The sequence below is a fragment of the Sus scrofa genome, chromosome 9, assembly GCF_054392235.1.
Source record: "Sus scrofa isolate SSC_HxYL_T2T_F1_AM1 chromosome 9, Sscrofa_HxYL_maternal_Yorkshire_Landrace_v2.0, whole genome shotgun sequence".
NCBI lineage: Eukaryota > Metazoa > Chordata > Mammalia > Artiodactyla > Suidae > Sus > Sus scrofa.
Genome location: NC_139391.1, coordinates 105,695,302 through 105,718,056, shown reverse-complemented (window position 1 = coordinate 105,718,056; position 22,755 = coordinate 105,695,302). Strand labels below are relative to the sequence as shown.

The 22,755-nt window shown below is 35.1% G+C and overlaps 1 protein-coding gene and 1 pseudogene across 14 annotated transcripts in view; both read right to left on the bottom strand.

The window, feature by feature from the left end:
* MAGI2 (membrane associated guanylate kinase, WW and PDZ domain containing 2) overlaps positions 1 to 22,755 on the bottom strand; it is a 1,324,949-nt gene that overhangs the window by 1,265,527 nt on the left and 36,667 nt on the right. The gene's annotated exons all lie outside the window — the stretch shown is intronic.
* Positions 14,895 to 15,702, bottom strand: LOC146400058 (large ribosomal subunit protein eL19 pseudogene; annotated as a pseudogene).

Below are 22,755 nucleotides of genomic sequence, written 5' to 3'. Positions count from 1 at the left end.
ACCTCCTTACCGCCTGCACTGTGTTATGTCCAACCTGCATATTTAAACTGCTTCCCACTGTTACACAAAATTCTTTGCTAAGACAGAGCCACACGCTTGTCCTCTAGCCAGAATGAAGGTGGGTAAGAGGTGGCAAGGGTCCTTGTCTGGTTTCCCACAGACTCTTTCCCTGGAGTTAAATACAGACTCAAACCTAATTCTGACAGAGTTTACTCCAGTAAACTCTCCTGGGCAAAGGAGCTAACAAACAATGCCAGGCCCCTATGGTCAGATCCCTGTGATCTATGCTGATCTTCACTAGAAAAAGAACTTGCCCTGTTTTCATGCACTTCAATGTTCACAACAGACAGCAATGTAAAATTATAAAAAAAAAATCAGTCACAGCTGTGATACTCTCAGGGGCATAGATATTACTTGCTTCTTAGGTTTGATAATATTTAGTTGAAAAAAATGCTACTGTAATTAATTGATCCAGGCTTTCTATGTGGGTTATAAAATTCATCACAAAATTTAAAGAAAAAAAAAAAGAGTAAAGGCCAATTAGAGAAAGCCATCTTTTCTTGTAAATAAATGTAAATGTGAGATATTTAAGGACCTTATCTTGGATAAAAGGAAAAGAATATTGCTGTTAAAATAGAAATACAAGTTAAAATAGAAATAGAATTTAACTTTTTAATTAAATTACTAAATAGAAATTATGAAAAATAATATAATAAAGAAAGCATAAAATTATGACAAAAAATTTGATAGTGATTATCAAACTGTGTAGAATGATGGTTTACACAAAGCTTACAACTGATGTCTAAAAACAGTGGTAAAACAGGAAGTCTCATCATCTCCTGATGTGACATAAGAGGTACAGGAATAAATTTTGATGAACATGCCCTGTGACTCAATTTCTTCATTCTCCAAAGAGGTCTGTGTTGACACTATACAATGTACAACGACTCACATGGTTCCTTATGTTTAGAATGCCATCTCACATTCTCATCTCTACAAACCAAAGTTCTGCAATTCCATCAAGGTTCTATCTGACTTTTGCAGGACATACAGATACAAACCTAAATATAAAATCAGGTGTGTGATTCCATGTCACTTGCAGTTATATCCTATTTGTTTCATGCATGCGAGTGTGTTTTTCTCACTCCTTCTTTTATATACTCTAGAGCAGCTATGCAGACTACTCAATGTGAAGAGAATGCTCAATGAATAAATGAATGAATAAAGAAGATTGTCTAAATATAGATTAAAGCATGAATTATAGATACTGATCTAAAGAAGAGCCTGTAGAAAGCCAACTATTGCTTTTTTTTTTTTCATTTGAATTATAGTACATAGTTGTCTCTATTCTATGAGACTAGGAGTTCTCTAGGGTCTAGAGGCTGACATTATTCAACTGTATTATCCCATTACTTATCAGAGCAACTGGAATTATAATAGACTGCTAGTATACACCAAAAAAAAAAAAAAAAAAAAAAAAAAAAAAAAAAAAAAAAGGAAAGAAAAGAAAAGAAAAATCTGTTTTCTTTCCTTCCTGGGCACGCAACATTTTGATTACATTTTATCAACATCTCTCATAGTTAGGACCAGTGATATGTCTTGTGCTTTGCTATGAAATAGGTGTCACTTCCAGGTTGTGCTCTGAGGAAGGGTTTGCCATTCCATGTTCTCCTTTTCCACCCACCTGATAGATACAGAAGCAACAAAGCCCCAACAGTGGCAGAGCCATGCAATGAAAGGGGAGAGAACTGCCTGTTTACCAAGAAAATCTGCCTGGCTAGGGGGAGGCAAGGAATGTGCTTAGGATCCCAAATTTAAGGAGGTATTTTTTCTCATGTCCTTGAGTTCATTCTTAAGATGAGATTCTTAATTCAGTTATGGAGGAGGACGGCTGCTGAGGAACAGGAAATTGTACCATTTCATGAAGCTTCCATTGGCCATACAAAGCTTCAATTTGAAACTGAGAATTAATCATAATTATGCCAATTAATTATGTGGGTCTGGAGAGCACATATTACCTTAATTAACCCCCGGATAGGAAGAAAACTAAAGTCTCTAACACATAGAATTCAACATTATTGAGGAAACTATGGAATAAAAGAAGTGGTTACTTTAGGGCCTAATGGAAATTAGTTTTGAAAGGCTTATTTTTCAATGGATGTATTAACAGGATTCATATACATTACACTTCTTAAAACTGACAGTATTGACCTATAAGACACAGTCACATTCCACATGCACTAAATGGGACAGCTTGAAGGTTAATACCTTTAAATGCATTTTAAAAATGAAAATTTTAAGTGTAAGAATTTTCAAAAGGGACAGAAAATAAAATGTGAATTCAAGTATTTATGCCCTAGGGAATATGTAAATAACATAATGCAAAAATATTGCTCTCTGTTTTGTAATAATGTTTTTCTTTACTTTTTAATTACACAGTAATATGTATTCTAAGTTGTATTCAATTTGAAAAATAGAGAAAACTTTGACACATGTGATTTAATTTTTCAGGAGTTAGCCATGATTTACAATTCCTGATTATTTTATTTTAGCATTTGTAAATAGAAATATATAGATATTATATATTTATATGTGTGTGTTTGTATATAACTGTTAAAACTAAAAGTGACAACACAGATTTTATTCTTCCACATACAACAACAACAGGAACATTATTTCATGTAATTTAGATGGTCTTTAAAATTATTATTTTTAATAGTTGCTTAAAATTTCCCATTTTAATACCCCACTATTTAACTCCTTCCATGTTGTTAAAATTTATTTTGATATTAGTTTTTAACTCTAATAATTTTATATTGACATTTATGTACCTTTGTGATTAGGCTTCCTAAATTTGGGGTTATCGGCTTAAAAACTGAATACTTTTGAGCTTATTTCCAAAAATCACTTTATACTCTCTCTCTGAAGTTGATCCATATGTGCATTGGTCTCACCATACTCCAGTGGGCATTTAGCAGTAACACACCTTGATCTTTGCTAATCTGTTAGGTAATAATGACCTCACACACTTACTTTTATTAACAATTCTTTGCTAATTTGAAACCTCATTTTATTTCAGCTTTTCTGAGTTGTTTCTTCATGCCTTTCACTCATCCTCCCCTACTCTTGTCCTTACTGGACTTTTGTGATTTAAAAGTCTTCACCATATATCAAGTTTATTACCTTTCAAGTTATCATCTTATTTTAAGATGTTATTTACGCCTTCATTAAAATATTTTTAGAAAGTAGTTTAAAAATTTTAGATAATAAAATATTTGAACGTTTCCCTCTAATATCTTTTTCTTTTTTCTTTCTTTTGGCTTTTTTGTCTTTTCTAGGGCCGCACCTGCGGCACATGGAGCTTCCCAGGCTATGGGTCCAATCGGAGCTACAGCTGCTGACATACGACACAGCCACAGCAACACAGGATCTGAGCTGCGTCTGCAACCTACACCACAGCTCATTGCAACGCAGGATTCCCAATCTGCTGAGCAAGATCAGGGACTGAACCTGCAACCTCATGGTTCACAGCCAGATTCGTTAACCACTGAGCCACTACAGGAACTCCTCTTTTTCTATTTTTATTCATAGAATGTGCTATATCACAAGAGAAAATAATTAATGTCACACTTTTTTGCCCATGTGATTTTTAATTTTGTTTTTTTTCCTTTTACCTCATCAATACAAATATTTTGTGTGAGAAAGAGTCACTTGACTATTCTGTGTGAGCCCCCAGTCACATATATTTTCTAAGCTTAATCTTTTTTTTTTGATAGTGATGTGGTGACCAGCACAGCACAACTAATCAGACATGGCAGTGAAATAAGTTCTCCATCTAAATTCAAATATCTTCCTTCAACAATATCTAATTAGAATTCTGACACTAGAACTTTAAATAAACATGTTTAATCTAAAAAACAATCTATCATTGGAAATAGAGCTACAGATTTCAATTTACTATTTCGTTAAGTTAGACAGAAATGGCTCCAAGCAGACTACACAAGTGAGTGTTTAGTCTCACACCAATGTCTTCTTTCTTAGAAGCTTCATATAGAGCATGATCTAGTTCTTATTTGGTCTACATCTCATTTTCCTTCTTTTTTTTCCCTTCAATTTCTGTCTCAAGACCCAGATTTTCCTCTCACATTTTACCAGCTGCAAAGAAGTCTGTAATCTTCTCATATTCAGTGGGCTCCTGATGTCTGTGAGAGGCATGTCCTAAGACAAATCCTCAAATCTGTCAATGTCACTCTAGCCTGTGATTTCCTGATAAAAAGCAGCCAAGTATAACTGAACAACATAAGCTTCAGATAAGTATCCTGTAGGACTGTTCTTCATCAATAATTAATTCATTTGGACAAGAAGTTGTGTTCCCTAAACCTAAACCAATTACTTCCATGCCAGTGAAATCTCACCAATGGAAAACTCATGTTTACCATCTGACCTCAAATGGTTGTGAAATTTAAATGTAGCTTTTCTACTAGCTCATTTAAACTGTTAATCTAAAGGACTGAGGTTATATTATTTTTTTCCTCAATCAAAGGTCCTAGTATTATCAAGAAAATTACAGGTAAAAAAATGAATTGATCTATAGCAAAGTACAGATGCAAAAAAATAAAACTTTTAAAATATAATTTGTTATTGCCTTAAGAACAATTTTTTAATGATTTTTATTTTTTCCATTCAGATCAAATTTATCTAAGAACCCTAAATTATCCCAGATATCCTAGGTTCAAAATATTCTTTCTCTCATAATAGAACTCAGTAAAATAATCCCTGTTTTTCAAATATTTGTCCAAAATCATTGAATCTCGGGTTTTCTTCCATTGATCTGATTGTATTACTTCAACTCATGCAGGAAACCCAAGGTCTGGAGGTCTTGTTTCTTAGGAAATGGTAGGTTCAAGAGCATGACTCTCAGGGTTGTAGAGAGGAGCTTTATGGCTGGGTAAAGAGTAGCTCCCACTGAGGTGCATCAGGTTAAGGACCCAGTATTATCTGTGCAGCAGCTTGAGTTGCTTCTGCAGCATGATAGGATCCCGGGCCCAGCCCAATGGGTTAAATTGCCAGGCTGTGATTTGGTTGCAGCTGCAGCTCAGCTTCGATTCCTGGCCCAGGATCTTTCATATGCTATGGGTGCAGCCAAAGGAGGGGGGGGGGAAAGAGTAGGAATAGTTATTACACTACCAGAAACACACATGCTAGATCCACAAAAGAGGCAATTGGGGAATGCTTTGAGAAGAAAGCCTATTTGCATATTTTCATAGAGTCTCTCCATGTGTCTCTTAGTTAATAGTAGATTATGTTCCAGCTTAAGAACCCTTAATTCTTTGAAGGATCCTAATACTTAACCACTGAGGCTATGCTTCCTGTGTATTCTAATAAATTACATTTTCAACATGGATGCATCAAATAGAGTCTTAAAGTGAGGTCTGCAACAAATTCTAAGCACTTACATGAATGACCTAGGTAAAAATTATTAAATCAAGGTCTTTTCCAACTATCTAACACCTAAGAGGCCAAACATCTGCTATATCTCTATCCATTAATCTTCTAGAAAAGATAGTAGAGTGCCCATTTAGCATTAGTCTACTTATATATTCAAAAACGTTAGAAGAATATTGTGGTCTAATTTTACTGGATCCAATAAGAAAAGCAGGAAAAAATACATAGGAGTTTAGTAAAGGATGTCAGAGAGAGAGAGACTAGAGATTATTAATTTGTATTCATGAACTGTACTGTTCTATCTCAATATAAGGCCATTTTTCTCTTCCCTCTCTCTGCTTTTTCTGCTATTCTTCTCTTCAATAAACAGATATGCCTATGGGAAATGGGAAAAAGGACTCTCACAAAAATGATATATACTGCAGAAATACAGAACAACAATGTTATCAAACTGTGTAGTATTACTGAATTAGTGAAATCATGTTTTAACACTACTGTGTGTATAGATATAAAAATAAGATATATATGCATATTAAAATATATGTGTAAACGTAAAAATAAATACTTCAGAAAAATAAAATCAACTCCATTTTGAGGTGAAATCATTCCTTTAAAAAAAAAGACCATAGTGCTGACTTTGCATTTCTTCTTTAGAGTTACAAAAGCTATCTGCAAAGGCAAGTAATTTACAGGTCATAGTTAACATATACTCCAAGGGATAAATGTATGGCACCGCAGCATAATAAAATCACTGCCCTGTGGCTTCGCTACAGAATTCCTGAATACAAACTGAAATGGTTGAAATGGTATTCCTTGTTGATTTTCAGTAACTATATATTTCCTTATATACCATATTCCCTAGTGTTTTTAAATATATTTTTTCTTTGTACTCAGGTAATTATACCTCTCTGACAAAAACAATTTTCCTGAATGATACAACCTCATGGTACAGAACATACTGTTTTTCTTCTAACTACAGTATACATATGCATATTATACAAGCAAAGCTTTCCAAAGGCTAAGCAGTTCTTTAGAAATGACCACACTCATAATGGTGGTTACATTCAGTGTTATATGAAGCCTAGTCATTTGACACCCCAGACTTTGGTTGTGGTGCTTGAGATACACAGGACTGGTTATGGGTATATTTAATGCATTTCACATATTTATTTAAGTCTTATTACCCTACGTTGAAATGCTGAGTATCATTAAAGTATATTTTTATTATTCTTAAATAGAAATTTTCAAAGACTTATATTCATTCTTGAAGAGCAGGCAAAAACTATGCTATCCCCCATTAAATATAAATGATGTTTATAATGAAAAACACTCCAATAAACACTATTAATTTGTGTATAGTTCACATGTCACCCAAAACCTTTTCCATTTAAGTATAGAGCATGATTAATACATACACAAAACAGTTCTTATGCTTATTCTTTTAATAGCACATGGTGTCACATCAGGACGTATTGAATGAATAATCTGAAGAATATGCTCATCCTAGCAACATCACTTTTTAGGCAACATCACTCTTCTTACTTGACGAACAAAAAATGTGGGCTTATTCTGCCATTTTCTAAAAACTTATAACTATGCCATATTACCTGTTTGTGATTAGCTGACCTTTAAGTTAAGGAAAAGGAACATGTCCACAATCTTTTGGAGTTGTTTAGATGCCAGATTAGCTTTTGGGATAAAAGTTCAAACTTAGATACAGAGCAAAAATGATGACAAAGAACTCCAGAATGATAAGAGTGATGACTAAATATATAAATCATTAGTATATTGGTATTCTACTAGAAACGTGATGAGACTTTTTTTAATGAGATGTATGTAGAAACAGAAAAGATACATTTAACCCTATACATTTACTGATCAGTTTGGGCCTCCACATACGATGACACAGAAAGTCTCTGAAAGTTAAAAAAAATTATAAAAAGGATAAAGAGTTGCTCTTCCTTTTTTTTTTTTTTTTTTTTCTTTTTGCCTTTTCTTGAGTAGCTCCCACGGCACATGGAGGTTCCCAAGCTAGGAGTCTAATCGGAGCTGTAGCCACCAGCCTACACCAGAGCCACAGAAACACGGGCAGCGTCTGCAACCTACACCACAGCTCACAGCAACGCCAGATCCTTAACCCACTGAGCAAAGCCAGGGATTGAACCCTCAACCTCATGGTTCCTAGTTGTTAACCACTGCACCACGACAAGAACTCCGAGAGTTGAGAGTTGCTTTTTTTAATACAAGATGAAAATGGTGAAAAGAAACTTAGCTAAATTCAATTAAGGTTTGCCCCAGCTTCAATGAATACCTCTCAAGTAAAAAATGGACTTAAATTTTGCAAGGAATGTTTAAATAAAGGATAAAAGAACATCTGTGGTTGCAAATATTGTCAACATTAGAACTTGTTATGTTAAAATTCTCTGACAAAGGATTCTATAAAATCCTGATACACTTCTAGCTGTCATAGAATTTTAAATTATGTAGATAGCCTTTTAAATTATTTCTAAGCTCTAGAGTTCTATTAAAAAAGTCTTCAAAATCCGAGATTATGTTTTAATGAAATAATTGATGATTAAATTAGTTGCATGAAATAATGAACTTTCAGAAGAAGCTGGAATTTTTATGGCAACCACAGGGCTACAGAGACAATAGAAAACTGTGATACCATCTGGCTCTCCTACTTTTCATTGAAATTTGAGGCTCAGAGACAGAGGAGGAAGGAGGGCAGGAAATTTTTATGTCTGCCTGTTTTTAAAATTATTATGAAGACAACAGGTTATACAATACCTAATTTAATCCTCATGCCAACACAGTGAAACACTATTAATCTCTATATTTTACAAATCAGGAAATTGAAGTTCAGAAAGGATGTGATGGCTTTTTCAATGCCACATAGCCAGTCAGTGGCTAAACTAGGACTGGAACCTAGTCTCCCTTCTCTAAGTCTGGTGTTCCTTCATAAACCTAAAATTTCATTTAAAAAATGAACTACCACTATTCTTTCCACTATTTCTGCATTTTAAAAAGTTTTCAGCATCTATTGAGTTACCATTCTTTATAAATTCCATAAGTTTCCTAGGGCAATATGAAGAAAATCAGAGTGACTAGTTCAAACTTCAGTTTCACCACATACTAGTGTGTGATTGCAGGCAAATCACTGAGGCTCAGTGCTTCACATTCCTCATTGGTTAAGTAGGGATTAAAATGGCCCTGATTTCATTGTGATTGCTGTGAAGGTGAAATGTTATAATGCACATAAAGTGCTTAGAACAGTGCCTAACACACAACCACACACACCTGTGTGCATGCAGTATGCACTCAAAAAGTATGCTATTCTTTTTGTTGTGATCTGAATCAATGCATAATAAAAATTAGGGGAAATATTAAATAACGTTTCTCTCCTAAAGACTACATTCCAAAAAATAGCCCTGAAAGTTTTTTTTTCCTACATTCATTACTTATATTTTTCCTGGAGAATTCTCTTTATGCAAAGTTTATTAAGAATATGTAAAATGGAATATGTTCTAAATATTCATCCAGAACATAGAAAATAGAGTCACAAGGTAAACACCTTTAAGAAAGCCTTTCTTTGCTTTCTCTTTTTTTTTAAAGCTCAACAGTAATTTCTTTAAAATTATTAAAAACTAATGTCTGGATGAAGTATAGGAATACATATTTTAGGCTCAAAAATAGCCAGAGTCAAAAATTTTATGAACCTGTTCCAGAAAGCACAGTACTCAATTCCAGTTAAATTTTTGTTTCAAATAAACATTTGAAACTAGGCCACATCCTGCTCTATGCTTGCCAAAAATACAAATTTCAAAATCTAAGCTAATGTTCTACATCCCAAGCACACATAGAAGTCATCTTAAATTCAATCTAGCCAATTTGAAAATGACTATTAAAACTCTGAAGAAAGATATTTTCAAATATAAAGTGAGTACAATATAAATCTAAGTCAATGTGAAATCTGGTAGGGATAGTTATACAAAACATGAGCAACTGCATTGACACAGATCAGGATATGAGACGAATTTCTACAGAGAAAAACTTCAGTATTAAATGTGGAAACCTCTAGCACTATGGCACATGCTGGGATTTGGTGACATGCAGCCAAAGGCATCTTCAAGGCCAACAGGGGAATTGAATAAAGCTCTCCTCAACTCTCCCATATACAGGGATAACAATGTTAATGTTTTCCTGAAGAACAAATTACAGCCACCTGATTTTCAGGCCATCTGATAGCCTAGTTCTATGACCCCAACAACCTGAAAAATGATTTTTTGACAAGGACACAACAACTATGAGTTTCATTCTCAATTCATCTACCAGTGATAGGTAAGTTCTTATACAGTCTTATTAATATCTCTATTCATAACCAGAAATCTTTGATCAAGGTAAATGATAAAGAAGGATAAGACCAAATAGGCTCATCTCTTGTCCATAGGATTTTGCATTCATTTCTGTCTCTGATGCTTCTTTCTGAGTTACATGAATATCCTTCTTAACAGAAATCATAAGGCTAACTGTCTTTATCACACACATTTGTGTATTTCCCAGGAACAATTTCTGGGGGACAGTTTTTTAAAGCCATATCACTCTTAGACACAGGCAAGAGTATCCCCTGTCCTAACTCATAGACAGTGGTCTTCCTCGGATCACAACCCTCTTGAGGCCCCAGGGTCTGGCAAAACTAAAGCTCATATTCCTCTATATCGATCATATTCTGTGTGCCAGAAACTCCTAAATTCCCTGTCTAAATGGCCCTGACATTACTTCTAGGAATCTTCCTTAGGTCCATCCTGATCCTAAGGGAAATCTCATTACCCATGTACATAGCTGTAGGTCCATGAGAGACCAAAGAGGTGACTGTCAGAGGTTAGAAGCACAGCTGAAGACTGGCCATGCAGGCTGAGGTTTGTGTGTGAGTACATGAGTTCCTGTATAGAGCTGAGTAGGAGCAGTATAAAAAGAGAAAAGGGGCAGGTGTGAGCCAGTAGTGGGGAATTTGATTATTGCATGAAATTATAAGGTGACAGAAAATTCTAAATTTGAACCTATCCTTCCTAATCATTGCAAAGTTGTATTTGTTAATGAGGAGAGAGAGCACATGTAATTTAAAAGGTTGTTAGCTTGATTTATAAGTTTAAATATTTAGAGTTGTATTATGTAGCCCACCATTTATACTTTTGCCTCAGGCCATGGAAATGTTAGGAGTTAGCTTGAAGAAGGCCAGTGGAGTTTACCTGCTCAAAATGTTAACATTCATAAAGTATATCAGAGAACCTTGTTCTTCCTCTTGGCAGGTCAAATTTTAATCTTTCTCTCAGGATTTTAGGTGAATAGGAAAGAAAGAACAGAGTGTTCAGACAGCATTGGCCAAATTCCACCATTTGCAAATTCAGAAAAGACAGTAATCCTTATTAACACTTATTACTAGATGCTTCACCTTTAGAAACAAAAGTTCAAGTATTACCCTAACTCTGCTAGTTTGTCTGTGGTTACTGCACATTTCCTTCCATGCCCCAAGAGCTCTAGTATGTTCCTTGTTATATTTGTATAGAGATCATGATTGTACCTAGGCCTTTAAGTCAATGGAAGCTCTGAACTTAAATGAGTTCCATGGGACCTAAAGCAAATTAAAGAACAGATTCAATATCAGGAGTAATTTTAGACACTAAACTTTTAAAGTTCCATATAAATCACTTAAGTAAACTGGGTCAGAGAAAATATCCTTGATGACTAGCTGATCTAATATTTTTGAGAGCCTAAAATATCCTTTGTGCTGATAAGAGACACATCACCTTACCCTCTAGGGGACTGTACTCCAAGCAAGAATGACCTCATAATCTCAATGCAAAGAAACAGAGTCCTTTAGAGTTTACAACAAAATAAGAAAAACTTAAGCTACCAAATAGTATTATTTGAAGTTGAGATATGTTTTCCCCAGTCCTGTGCATCTGGCTATATGGAATCATCAGAATAAATAAAGTTTCTAATGATTTAGGAACCTTGAAATTTCCTGTGTACATTCTATCAAAGAATATAGTTAAAAGAAGTTTACTGTACTGATAATGGCATTTCTTTTACAACTGGAATTTATAAGTCATCACTTAATAGATTTAAATAAAGGCAAGACACAAATAGGAGAGTATAAATAATAGCATGTTAGAGTATAATAAGATATTATAAGCAGAATGATAAGGTATTTGAAAAACATTTCAAAAGACTTTGGCTACTTAAAGGTTTAGTTTTATAATCATTTTGATCAAAACATGCAATTATAGCTAGAGGGTAGCAAGTTATAGGCATAGAGTTCTTTCTTAACTACAATTTAACAACTAGACTACTAGAAATGAGATTTGTGCTTTCTGGGCAGTAGTTGTCCATCAGTGGAGGAATAGAGAATGCAAACTGAGCTATATTTAGGAGACGATTTCTTTGAAGGTTGGGAGGCTGAATATGGAGACTTGGAAAGTTTATGTCAATAAGCAGATTCATAGTGATAAGTTTCTTTAAAAAGGCAATAAAATCAACTCTAGATCTTCCAGCATCTGAATTTTCTGTTTTTGCATTATATCAGGACCTCTTACATTTGCCCTTTCCTCATCTGTCCTCATTTAGCAAATATTTATTAACTGCCTACTATATGTAAAACTCCAAATGAAGGACTGTGAGGAAAAGAGAAATGAACATCACATAGGCTATTACCAAAAAATGCCCCAAAAGAGAATTGAAAAGGAAATCAAATTTTCAATCACTTATTATTGCAGTTTGCTAGCAGCAAAAGGTAATACTGATGTGGGGACTCATGAGACAGAAAAAAGAAAAATAGGAAACAAATGGTAATACCAGATCTCTAAAACACCTATGGTCTTATAGTATCCAAATACCCATCCCCCAAGGTACAGGAGTACCAATGATTTTGAGATGGTTTTGCTTCTTGGTTTAGAAAAATGGATTATTAAAGAAAAAGACAAAAGAAGTATACATACATATATTTCACAAGACAAGAGTAAATTATTTTGTGATCTGTAAAATGTCATCAGTGCAAAATGAAATTGCTTTGGAACAACAATGATGAATTTTATATGATCCAATATTCATACCCGTGTCCATCAGAACTGATGACTGGCTAGTAAAGATAAACCTGGGAGTGGAATCAGTGTATGAACTGCCACCCTAGAGAAACCCTCCACATAGTCATTCTTCCAGCGCACAGCCAAATAACTCTTATATACCCTGCAACCTTGGCTCCTAGCCTTAACCAATCCTCATGTCTTAATATGAACATTGCCATTTCTAGAACCAATCTTTGATTTCCAAGGAGAGTTTGGATGAAAATGCAATAGTTTCCTCTGAACTATAAGTTAACGAGGATCATATGAACTTGTAACTTGTGCACTAATTCTAGAAGCTATGTGAAGTAGGAAAGTCATTTCTACCTCTGAGCTCAGTTTTTTATTTGAATAAGAGGCTGGTTTGATGAACACTGCTATAAGTTTATGCTTTATGAAAACTATGGTAAGTTGTAAGGGCCAAGCCTTTCTCCAACCAAACTAAATTTTGATAGTAAAAGCAAATCAGACAAAAAACTACAAATATGACCATAAATGTGTCCTAAGATAAAATAGTCCAAAGATTCAAACACACTTTTTACAAGAACAATATATTCTGAGTTATTTTTTAGAGCAATTAGACACAAATGTCTGTAACTTTGGGTTTCCATCATATGTTACATGGAATGCTCCTAGAAGTCTGTGTTTTTCTATTTGTTTTTATATTATTAAAACTTTAAGTTCATAGGTGCCACCCTAAGAGTAGAAGGTAGATAAAAATGTATTTTTATAACTGCATTTAAATAATATTTATACACTTAAGCATTTAAACTTTTCCACATAGTCACTTTGGCATGGCTTTTGTGAGAGAGCTAATATTATGCCCCATTTCAAAAACTATAAATAGAAATAGCCTAGCTTATTAACCTGGATTTTATTATAACTACAGTTCACTACTACTAAATGATTTGTAAACTGTTAGAATTAGAATAACAGAAGCTATTCATGTGCTCTATTCTCTTCACAGTATATCTCCAATGTAAAATAAAACTATTATTGTGGTTAGTATAAATGAGAAAAGAATAATTGATTCTATTTTACAAACTGCCTAACAAAATATATTTTAAATAAGTAACATAGTTTTCTAACATATGGAAAACAAAATAGATAGAAATCACTGCGATCAAAGTTAGGAAAAAATGTCTAGAGTATGTCTTTTGGAAGTTTACCTGGCTCAAATAATAGTACTATAGGGTAGAGATGCTACAAGGACAAAAGAGAAAAAAAAGAGGTAAGAAAAAGATGACACTTTGTTTTTTCCATGAGTGTGGGGAAAAAATAAGTGACTAAACAGAAATGTGTATATACAAAAAAATAATGAGACGTGGAGGAGATATGTAAATATTAAAAAAATGAGGTGAGTTAGAAAATTTAGCTACCTAATAGCTAATCCAGAGAGGCAAAGAGGAACCAGAAAAAAGTGAAATGGAAACTTAAGGCCAACTCAGGATGGTGTGTCATTTAGGGTAGAAACAAAACCTAAGGAATCAGTATTTCCTTGAAATTCTAAATTTCATATCTGTAGGTTATTAATCTAAGGACTTAATACTAGCTGGTTAAAAAAGTTATGAAAAAAATAGTGAATTCTAAGACGAATTCAACTCAATGCCTTGAGCATTATCCAGAAAGAAATGGAACAATTAATAAATACAGTAATCAAAGTTTAACATGCACAGAAAATGCATGTCATTCTAAACAGCTTTCACCACATAAATGAAACTTATTTCAGATAGAAATCCTAAAAATCCCTCTACAGAAATGCAGACTGAACAGGGTGCAGACACAAACTCCAATGGATTTACACAATGTTTCTATACAGCTACCTGCAGGAAAAAATGGCATTCATCAGATATACTCAGAACTAGAAGTAAGACAAGTATTCCTTTACACCACTGCAACTGGAAACCTAACAGAGGTGCCAAAGATTAAAAAATATTCTCAGGGAATGTGAGTAAGCAAAATATCTTTTGTAGATTTAAACTTTATTTTATTATTACAAAGTGATTGCCACCACAAACACTCTATTTTTTGAGACCTATTAAACTAAAGGTTGCTATACATACATGAAATCAGGGACATTAAGTACATTATTTCAGTATGAACTTACCAGATGTGTAAGAGAAGCTCTCCCACAATAAGTAACATCCTAAGGCAAGTAGAAAAAGGGGTGATATGTCACAACCCCTCTTTCCCATTACGTCTAACACAGCATGGAATAGCCAGAGCATCAAATTATTGCAGTCTTTACAACTGAGAGTACAAAGAGGTATGAAGCTCACAGGCCTTAGCATTTCCCTATATGTCCTGGCTTATTTATTTATTTGAAAACCCAAGGCTCATTTTTATTCAATCTATGTAATTGCCAAGGCCACTATGCATAGAGAAGAGGCGGAGAACTTTATATCTTGGTCTCTTCCTCTTGGACAGAGTCTTGATGATTTCCTCCTTCTTGGCCTGGAGCTGCTCTTCACCGCGCTTGCGTGCTTCCTTTGTCTTAGACTTGTGGGCCTCAGCCTGGTCCGCCAGAAGCTTCTTGTGAGCCTTGTCTACCTTCAGCTTGTGGATGTGTTCCATGAGAATCTGCTTATTTTTTAACACGTTACCCTTCACTTTCAGGTACAGGCTGTGATGCATGTGTTGGTCAATCTTCTTAGATTCACGGTATCCTCTGAGCAGCCGGCGCAGAATTCTCATCCTCCTCTTCCAAGTTACTTTCTCAAGGCATTCGAGCATTGGCAGTACCCTTCTGCTTACCTATGCCCATATGCCTGCCATTCCGGTGAGCCAAGGTGTTTTTCTGGCATCAAGCCTGGGAATGGACAGTCACAGGCTTCAGGCTGATCAGCCCTTCTTTGATCAGCTTCCGTGTCTGCTGACTGGAGTTGGCATTGGTGATTTCATTCGTGTCCTTGGGGTCCAACCAGACTTTCTTTTTGTGACAGTGGAGGACACTGGAGGCAAGTCTCCTCTGAACACTGGGCATATCCATGGCTGCAGATCACAGCAGCCAAAGGAAAGAACCGCCTTGGCCAATTTAATCATTAGTACTTAGCATTTTTTTTTTCTCACAGAAACAAAGGACAACATTTCAAATTAATGGTTCCTAAAAGTTAAATCAGTTTAAATGTTTGATACAAGTTAGACATAGCTAGATTTTTAAAACGTAATTTTATTTTTGTTATTCGATGAACAGAAGAGAATATTTGATGAGCAGAATCACAATTTTGAAAGAAGAATAAAAAAAATTTTAAATGTATGGGAGGTGCTCTTATACCATTATCAAAATAAAAGTACAGCATCAAGTCACCACCACCATCACTACTACTACTATTAACTAATATTCCTAGTTTGATGTAATGTTTACCGTGTGCAGTTAGTATTTAAAAAGTTTTTCATAGTTTTGCCAGTGTTTTCAACTGACAAATTTAATCAAATTTAGTGGTCGTTTAAATTAAAATGTATTTATATATTTTAAAAACTGAAAATCTGATAATGCTAAATTGTAGGAGTTATAATGTTTAAAATATGAACCCAAAGTATCTTTGAATCCAAGGCCATGTTTGAGAGGTCAGGGGTAATTAAGTTGTAAGACGAAATGAAAAAAAGAGAATGTAAGAGTATAAGAGAATGTGCCCAAAGAATAAAGGAAGTGAACTTTTGCTAAAATACACATATAAATATAATCTATAAAGATATAAACTATATAGTTAAAATATTTAATATTCAACATATATAAATGTGTTTATCACACAAGCCCCTGAACCATACATTGCTATTACTGAATTTGAAGTTATTTTCTCTTCCATAATTTTATACATATTTAGACTTGATAAATGAAAGGTTTACTTTGACCTTTGCTTGATATTATCAGCTCACTGGTAACAACAATATTCATGATAATTATACTGTGTTGGCGGTGATACCAGAAATCACAATATTGGCAATGCTTGGAGGGATGTTTGGAATCGAGGCAGCAGTGTGCCTTTATTGCCTGCCAGTGGGGCCCTTATTCCCTGGAAGCTTCTATTTTATACAGGTAGTCCTTATCAGAAAAGTGCTACTCTTGAAAAAAAAAAAAAAAAAGAGGTTTTGTAATTTTACTTTTTTTTTTGCTTGATGCTAAACTAACATTTATTCACCGAGAAAAATATACAGTATATATATATACATATATATATATATAAATATTATTTTTCTACAACAGAATTAAAAATGCTATCATTAGATCTAGAACCTGGATATTGTCCTGCTGCTGCTGAAATTGAGGGCTATGTTTTGGTTTGCCAGTACCTCTCCATGTTGCATGGCTAAGCTCCCATGTGAGGCTGGCTCAGGCATCACAGCACTGGTACAAGTTGGTTTTTTTGTCCTTGACCTTCCCTTTTCATGCTGTTCTTTCTCCTCAAATCTCCCTTCCTTTCCCTAGGATCTTTCTTCCTCCCCTTGGCAGAGGATTGATCCAAGCTGTGACACAGAGGAAAGACTGGTGGTGGGTGTTAGGAGATGTGGCACTAGCTTTGGGTTCTGTAACCAAGTCATTGTTTAACTTTTCACATAGCAATTTTTCACTAAGGGTCCTATTTCCCCCATCTGTATACTGAAGGCAGAGGGTTCAATCATCTATATAGCCCTTTCAGATTGTGAAAAGCTACTATTCTGTGAGCAATAAAATACCCATCCAGGCTTACCTTTTGGGCTTATAGCCCTAAAAAGACAATCAAAATAAAAGCTTATGTCATTGTCATTTTAGACATGTTTACATTTCATTAGCTGCCTCTTGAAGGAAATATCCTCAAAACTTCAAAAGAATGACAATCTCTAATGAAAGAATTTCAGAACACAGTGTGAAATTTTTGGATCTCTCTCTAAAGTCACCATTTGAAAGCTAAGAATAGCCTGCTTATTGCCAGTGGTCATGACAGAGCTTGGAAGACAAGGCAATTTCACTACTGAGCAATCCGAACTCTCAAAGAATTACTGTGGATAAAGATCATTGAGTATATATTTAAAAGCAATTTTGCAACCAGATACGATGCTATCTATATGCAGCTTTGTTCCTTCCAGGCCACTAATGTATAGCCCCACATCAATTCTAGTTCCCAAGCAAGTCTTCTTTTTCATTTTGTCTGCCTATCAAAGGGGGGAATTTTTCTATATGTTTACTAGCAAGTGTGATAGAAAATATATCCTAAGTAGTAGGACTTTTAGCAGCCAAGCTAAGAAGTACTGTGAATTAGAGGCCTTTGTTGATTCATCAGAGCCCTTCTATTTTTCCACCAAAACCACCACAGTAAACAAAGCAACTATACTGGCCCAAGTTATGCTGGTGGCACAAACAACTCCCTTAACAACTGCACTGAATGCTGGGGACCAGCCACTCCTTTAATTACACCTCAGAAGTGTACATAATGAGAAAGCCAACCACACTGCCTGAGCCCTAATGCGGACTGGCTTAAGACCAAGTTCTGTGTGTCAGTTCTTTCTTCCTTCGTCCTTCCTCATTGTAGTACCGTTACATAAGATTATTCTGTTTCTGCTTTCTTTCTTAACTCCTTTCATGTCCTCAGATAAATTTCTTACTCCTCCCCTCACTGTTTTCAGCCAACAATATTTTCCAAGTTGAAACAGTTTTCCCCTCAATATACAGTCTGTTGAACAACTGAAGCACTCAGGTTCCATGTCTATACAAATCATTTACCCATTTATTTATTCATTAATCCAATTTATCTATGATGACTTTGCTATTGGTGGCAAAGACTATAAAAGATATGGCCTATAATCAAGGGAATTTCACAAATCATTGAGAGAAATCCAATATGATATATTATTACAGAATATGCAAAATTTCCCAGGATATCAGGGGAGAGAATGGCTAGCATTCTCAAAGAGCTGGTAAAAACTCTTGATATGCTGCCTTTGATGATTTATTACAGAAAGTTCAAGAAAACAATAACCTCATCTAAAAAGTCATTGTATCTTCTCAATAGTAAATAATGGACACACTGTGGGTTGTCAGTAAACACACACATTCATTTATTTATTTATTTGCTTTTTAGGGTCGCATCCACAGCATAGGGTGGTTCCCAGACCAGAGGTCAAATAGGAGCTACAGAGGCCAGTCTGCAACAACACAGGATCCAAGGCGCGTCTACAACCTACACCACAGCTCATGGCAATGCCAGATCCTTGACCCACTGGGTGAGGCCAGGGGTCAAACCCACAACCTCATGGTTCTCGTCAGCTTCGTTTTCACTAAGCCACAACGGGAACTCCAACACCCACATTTTAACCATGCATCATGACAGAGACACAAGCTAGCAAGCTGGCTTTTGTAGCCCTTGACATTCCTCTCTCAGGTTGTTCTTTCTTCTCAGATCTCTTTTCTTTTCACAAGTACTTTTCTCTTGTTTCTTTGGCAGAATCTACCAACACATGGCACAGAACAAAGAACTGGGGAGTTCCAATTACTTAGCTCAGATGGGCAGACAACTTGGTCAAGGACAGAATTTGCCATTTATAATTTCTGTGTTTGCCTCTTATTTTGATTCGTATGTAATCAGAGGATATATTTCTGATACTAGCTAGCCATTTTGCAAATGGATCCACTTGTTTTAAAAATAATCCAGATCTTTCATCTTCAAGTATATATTTATATATAAATATATTTATTGAATAGTTGCCACCTGGACAAGAGTTGTGAGGGATACAGAACTGAAAGTTGTCCCCATCTTGATTGGAACAACTGTTTCTTCTCTCCTTCCCCTCTTTTCAAAGGTAAACTATCCTGCTTACCTCTGTAATTTTTAGCAGGGTAATTACTTTTAGGTGTATCTCTTCTAGGTAAACTATCCATTCACTGAATACAGGCCTGGCACTCAGCCTAGTTCTGAATGGATTCCATATTTGAGAAAATATATCCAATGAAGTTAAACAGTGGAGCCTAGATTCCAAGGATATTGTGATTTTCCTTCTCACAGGCTTCAGAGGCAGAGAACAATAGATAACAAGCGTACTCAGGAGAGATTTAGAAAATATGAATTCACTTTTGCTCATTATTCACCTCCAGACTGCTTTTAAAAAGACTATGTATTCATGAGAACATGTGAAAAATTGGTAGATAATATCAATTTACAGACAGTTTCTAAAGTACTGGATCATTCTCTCACCTCTCCCTAAGTCAAGACTTTCCTTCTCTATTCAGGTCAAGTGTGTGTTTACTGGAGTCAAGGGAGACTATATTTCTAAGAAATCCTTTGTGTGAAGCTGACTGGGGAAGAAAAGTTTTGAAATCAAGCTATATTGGGAAAGGCCATTGAACCCAGCAAGGATTCAGTGTTTTTCCTTTGGCCCAGGGGATTTAGAAAAGAGGTTGTCTTGAGAGTTGAAAGACACTCTTCCCTAGAAGGTTTCCTATAAGATAAAAGATACCCAACAGATGGTGCTTCTAGGAAGAGAGGGTCTGAGAGAAAACTGTAAATTGCCAGTCAGAGATCTATGTTAGAATTCTCCAGCGGTGGAAAATATCAGAAAAAAACAAAAAAACCCACAGAAGTGCTTTATGAGAAAAACAAATTTAGGCATCTGAAACACAGAGCAAGTCTGACATCAGATTAAATAGGACTAGATACCTAAAACTATTCTATTTTATTATTTCCTCCTTGACCATTCTGTCTGAAACTGAAAGACCCAGAAGAAGCTAATTGGTGAGAAGAAAGGCTGTGCAAAAAAAGAGAAAGGTAATCTACTGATCTCACTCCCTATATATTAGGATTGAACTAGTGGGGGGATGTTAAAGGTGGAAAAAAAACCTTAAAAGTGAGTAAGAAAATAAGGTTGTATAATAGACTGCATTAGACTACTAAATAGCAAGAAAAAGTCTATTTTTAATACCTAACAGTGACTAGAAAACTAAGAGGAAAGCTAGGAGCTAGGAAGAACTCATAGAATTTGTTTCACAGGATAACAGTGAGAAAGCATCAAGTTTGTATACCACTGGTATACCATTCAATAACTGGTTCTCCATCTATTAGCAAAAGCCAGGTTTCTCGACTCAAAGCCCACTTTTATCTTCATTCCCTCTTTAAAAAACAAAACAAAACAAAACAAAAAAACAACTAGGAATACCATTTTACTCAAAAAATGATGCAAAGTAGGAAACTCTGGGGACACTATGTCCAAATGCAATTTTCACCCTTGTTTGGGACTGATTCATGAGAAACGAAGGAAGAAAGGAAAGAATAAAGAAAAAGTGGGAAGGAGGGAAGGAGAGACAGAAAGAGGAAAGAAAGAAGGAGGGCCAGGAAGGAAGGGAGGAAGAAAGGAAAAAAGAAAGAAATCAATTTTAAAAAAACATCTTTGGAGACAATCAGGGTAATCTGAATATGTGCTGGGGTATTTGATATTAAGGAATTATTTGTAATTTTGTTAGGTGTGTTAATGACAAGATGGTTGTTTAAAATGTCCTTCCATGTAAATTAAGTATACTGAAATATATATGGTGAAATGATAAGATGCCTATTGTGATATTGTGATTTGTAATAAGAAACTTTATTTGTTCTTAGTCTTGTTTCTGCAACAGAGCTTCTAAAACCCTTGGAATTTCCCGAGCGATGAGAGATATCTTTTGTTACATTAATGAGGTAACTTTTGGAAAGCACCTAAAAATGGGGGCTGGGTGCCAGAGTAATCAATCAAATGATTAGTCTTGGAACTTTGAGTCACACCTCATCCCACCCCACCCCCCGACCTTTGGGGAGGGAAGGAGGCCTGAAGGTTGGATCAATCACTAATGGCCATTGACTTAGGCAATCATGCCTATTTAATGAGGCCTCCATGAAAATCCAAAAGCACAAGGCTCAGAGAGCTTCTGGATTGGTGAATGTGAAAACACAAGGACAGTGATTCACTTGGAGAGGATATGGGTGCTCAGCACCCTTTCCCCATCTCTTGCTCAATTCACTCTTTCATCTGGGTATTCCTGAATTACATCTTTTAATAATAAACCAGTTACTAGCAGGCAAATGGTTCCCTGAGTTCTGTGAGCCACTCCAGAAAATTTGTTGTCAATATAATATGCACAGCTTTCACGTTTTAATGCTTCTGATCCTGGAGTAAATCCTGCTTAAATTAGTATCATCCAGGCTGCAGCTGTGACAGTCTAATGTGCCTACACATGCACAAAAAAAAAAAAAAAAAAAAAAAAAAGGCCATGTAAACAAACAAAAAACACCCTTGCAAATTAGAAACAAAACAAAACAAAAACCTTGCAAAATAGAATCCAGTAGCTTGGTAGAAAGTTCTGGAAACAATGGAATGTGCATGTGTGCGTGCTCTCTCTCTCTCTCAAATAGAAGCTGCAATGACATGTTTTTGATGAAAAACAACAACTACCAAAAAAAAAAAAAGATACCAATAACTCTAAGCAGTAAAGTAATTAGGAAAGTTAGAATCTCAATATAAGGAAATTTGGGGTCACTTCATTCATTTTTTTCATGTGTATTAATCATCATAAATAATTGCCTACATAGATCCAAAAAACTTTCTTTCAGTAGGTAAAAAATAAAAATTCTAAGTTATAAAAATTAGGTCATATATTAATTGGCAGCACAGTTTTTCTTTTTTACTAATACACAAATTATTAGTACAACTGAAAAGAAATGAAATACAATATCTGAAATGGCACAGAGTTTATTAAGCTTTAACATTTATGTATGTTAAATAATAAATAAATTAATGGGCATTACAGATGATCAAAACATGTCCTGAGTGTTACAAGCCATCTTAAGAGGAACAGTCATGATTTTATATCACCATTCTCTAAAACTGGAGACAAAAGAACAATGCTGGTAACCCGTAGGGCTGGCTAATGTGAGTATCTCTGATCATTCATATATACTTGCTCTAAATTTACTCCCTACTCCAAATATTCCGAGTTTGGATAAATTCAGGTTATCATCAGAACCACAATCAGTTTAGAAAGGGAGATAAATTTCAGCTCACTATGTTGAAAGACTGTAACAAATCAAACTGTTCAACATGAAAACTGTGATCAGTGCCATCTTGGAATGAAGAACTTCAGTAATCATTTTCGATGTGCTGGGGCTGGTCCTTCTACAGGGAAGTAGGATAGATTAGAATGATGACTTACGGAGCCCCTTTCAATTTTATGACTTTGTTTCTAAATAAAATC